The sequence below is a fragment of the Trachemys scripta genome, chromosome 3, assembly GCF_013100865.1.
Source record: "Trachemys scripta elegans isolate TJP31775 chromosome 3, CAS_Tse_1.0, whole genome shotgun sequence".
NCBI classification, from domain to species: Eukaryota; Metazoa; Chordata; order Testudines; family Emydidae; genus Trachemys; species Trachemys scripta.
This window is the reverse complement of record NC_048300.1, coordinates 31,959,665-31,963,715: the sequence shown is the minus strand read 5'-3', so window position 1 is coordinate 31,963,715 and position 4,051 is coordinate 31,959,665.

Below are 4,051 nucleotides of genomic sequence, written 5' to 3'. Positions count from 1 at the left end.
CCCCCCCCCCCCCAAGATTTGAAAGTATCTTGTCCCCTTATTGATCCTTTGGGTCAGATGCCAGCCAGGTTACCTGAGCTTCTTAACCCTTTACAGGGAAAAGGATTTTGGAGTCTCTGGCCAGGAGGGATTTTATAGTACTGTACACAGGACAGCTGTTACCCCCTTCCCTTTATAGTTATGACAATGTCTATCTCAGAAGGTATATTTTTCCAGTTATGATGCATTTTCCCAACGGTATGGAAACAATAGGTCCCCCCCCCCCAGATCCTTTGTCCATGTTTAACGCTCCTTACATGATACATTTTGAGTTTTTGCGCTACATGTTGACTACTTAATTCCAGCATTCATCATATATTAGAAATACTAAGCTATCTTCATTGTTTCCAATGTCTTTAGCCCAAAAGTTTAAGTCTAAAAGTAATAGGCGTTTTACCTGCAGCTATCTGCAGTACACACAGCAGTATTATGATGAAGGCACCACATCCAATTCACAACAACTGAGTGTGGATTGAGTCAAACTTTCTCAAATTTGTTTTTGATTGCAGACTGAAAGCCTGGCAGCCATCCTCAATAATTGGTCTTATTAATGTTCTGTATAGCATTATCACTGCTTTCTTAGCCATACCCCAAGGAGTACTAGAAATACTTTTAAAGTAAGTTCATTTTGCCTTTTCTTTTCTCTAATATTTTTAGTATGATCCTTCCAAATATCAAACACCTAAACATTTGAAGCTTTTAACTATACTTATTTGCTGTCCATTTGGATACAATTTATAATTTTTTAAAATTTTCTTTTTTGTGAACATCATTTCCTTAGTTTTGTCAATTGAGACTTTAAAGCCCCTAATTTTCCTCATTCCACACCCTCCTTAGAGCTTCACAGTATTCTTGCCAGCAAGTTAAAGAAGTATGGGCTGGATGAATGGACTATAAGTTGAATAGAAAGCTGGCTAGACTGTCGGGCTCAATGGGTAGTGATCAATGGCTCCATGTCTAGTTGGCAGCCGGTAGCAAGCAAAGTGCATCGGGGTCAGTCCTGGGGCTGGTTTTGTTCAACATCTTTATTAATGATCTGATCATAGGTGCCGACTCCGTGGGTGCTCCGGGGCTGGAGCACCCACGGAGAAAAATTAGTGGGTGCTGAGCACCCACTGGCAGCTCCCCATGGCCCCACCATACCCCCTGCTCCAGCTCACCTCCGTCTCCTCCATGAGCCCACCGCCACGTCCTGCTTCGCCCCCCTCCCTCCCAGTGCTTGTGCCGCAAAACAGCTGTTTCACAGGGCAGGGAAGGAGGGGGGAAAAGGGGGGAAATGCGGCGTGCTGGGGGAAAAGGGAGGACTGGGGCAGGGATTTGGGGAAGGGATCCAATAGGGGCAGGGAGGGGACTTTGGGGAAGGGGTTGGAATGGGGGTGGGATCAGGGGGGGCGCAAGCTCCCACCATCGCCAGAGAAAGTTGGTGCCTATGATCTGGATGATGGGATGGATTGCACCCTCAGCAAGTTCGCAGAGGACACTAAGCTGGGGGGAGAGGTAGATACTCTGGAGGGTAGGGATAGGGTCCAAAGTGACCTAAACAAAATGGAGGATTGGGCCAAAAGAAGTCTGATGAAGTTCAACAAGGACAAGTGCAGAGTCCTGCACTTAGGAAGGAAGAATCCCTTCCTACAGACTGGGGACCGAATGGCTAAGCAGCAGTTCTGCAGAAAAGGACCTGGAGATTACAATGGACAAGAAGCTGGATACGAGTCAGCAGCGTGCCCTTGTTGCCAAGAAGGCCAATGGCATATTGGGCTGTATTAGTAGGAGCATTGCTAGAAGAATGAGGGACGTGATCATTCCCCTCTATTCGGCACTGGTGAGGCCACACCTGGAGTCCAGTTTTGGTCCCCTCACTACAGAAGGGATGTGGACAAATTGGAGAGAGTCCAGTGGAGGGCAACGAAAATGATTAGGGGGCTTGGGCACATGACTTACGAAGAGAGACTGAGGGTACTGGGGTTATTTAGTCTGCAGAAAAGAAGAGTGAGGGGGGGGGAATCTGATAGCAGCCTTCAACTACCTGAAGCGGGGTTCCAAAGAGGATGGAGCGTGGCTGTTCTCAGTGGTGGCAGATGACAGAACAAGGAGCAATGGTCTCAAGTTACAGTGGGAGAGATCTAGGTTGGATATTAGGAAACACTATTTCACTAGGAGGGCGGGGAAGCACTGGAATGGGTTACCTAGAGAGGTGGTGGAATCTCCATCCTAGGAGGTTTTTAAGGCCTGGCTTGACAAAGCCCTGGCTGGGATGATTTAGTTGGTGTTGGTCCTGCTTTGAGCAGATCATTGGACTAGATGACCTTCTGAGGTCTCTTCCAACCCTAATATTCTATGATTCTATAATACTCTTTTAGCAGCTATTTCAATGTTTCTGTTTTGGCCCATATGACACAAATAAAGTGATGCCTATTCCTGCACTCATCATCCTTTGGAAAATCATTTATCATGACCTTGAATAAGGTAGTACTGAAGACACTCCCCTAGGGAGTGCCATTTATAAGTGTATATATATACACTGTTGTAGGCTTTCCCTATTCTGACCTGCATAATTCTTTACTTAAGGAATTCCTTATCCACCTATACATTCTTCCTTTTATCCCCAAGCTCTCTTCAGATCATACATAAGCTTTTGAATATCCAGAAAAGTTACTTTCATATTTTTTTTGTGCTTCCATTTCTATCTTTACAATATGACCACGCTCTTCCTCCTCCTAAACCTACTCTCGGATGTAGAATCTAAGTATGAAACCCATCTCTCAGTTACCATTTTCCCATGACTTTATCCACACATGCTGTCAAGGCTGATTCCCCACTCTGGCACTTCAAGTACAGATGGTGGGGGCCCGCAAGGATTCTAAAAATTAATACTGGCCACTCCAGGCTTGTATTAAACTTCCAAGGATTTTTTCCTCAGAGCTTTTCTCTGACCTTGGATGCATAGATGCTGCCACTACCCAAGCGCAAAAAAACCCCCTTTGAGTACCCAGGAAGGATTACTTAGGAATTCCTTCCTGTGGGGTACCCTCAAGCCCCTTCACCAAGTTGAGAAAGAAAAACCAAGAAAACCAGCTGTTACCACTAGCTAATTAAACAACATGTGCACAAACATCTTAGGACACAAAAATCCAATCCGGTTCTTAAAAAAGATAAAATTTATTAAAAACAAAAAGAAAGAAAATACATCTAAAAACTCAGACTATTGCTAGATTTTAAAAAGAACCACTTATAAGGATTAAGCATCAAAATAATTTTCTTGAGGTCCAGCTTAAAGGTTACAAGCAAAACAAAAGCACCTGGGGTTAGCACAGAGGAGTCCACAAGCCTTACAGAAATATAAGAGAGAAACATAATCACCTCTTCCTAGACATTTCTTGATCTACTTACATATCTGGGGTTTCAATTGAGTAGTTTCTAGGTATGATTTAATACCTGGCGCAAGCTTCTTGCAGCATTGCTGCTCTGTCTCCTCTCCAGAAAGAACAACCAGACAGACAGACAAAAGGGGAGTCTTGTTTCAATTTTAAGGAGTTCTAGCCTTCCCATTGGCTCTTTTGGCCAGATGCCCACTCACTTCCTTTTACCTATGCATGCAGTCAGACTTTTTAACTCTTTACAGGTAAAGCAAGTAAAGAACAGCTACCAAGAGGAATTTTATAGCTAACTGTCTGGCTGGGTTTCCAGGGAACTACCCACCCTCACCCTCCTTCATTTAACACACATGCTATAAGGGCAATTGGCCTATATGCATCAATTCTTGATCACAGCTTGCCTGGTTTCCTTACTAGAACAATAACCACATGCTTCCAGTCCATTGTCATCTCACCTTTTTCTCCTATATGCTATTGTACAATATTAGTACCACCCTCAGCCTCCTTTCAGCTAGGAATGATAGCATTTCAAAGCTTACACCACACTTGCCTGGAGCCAAATTTTTGCTCTTTATTATAGCTTTGTGAAGTTCCCTCATACCAAAGTTTTCATTTAAAATAGTTTCCCCATCGTCCTC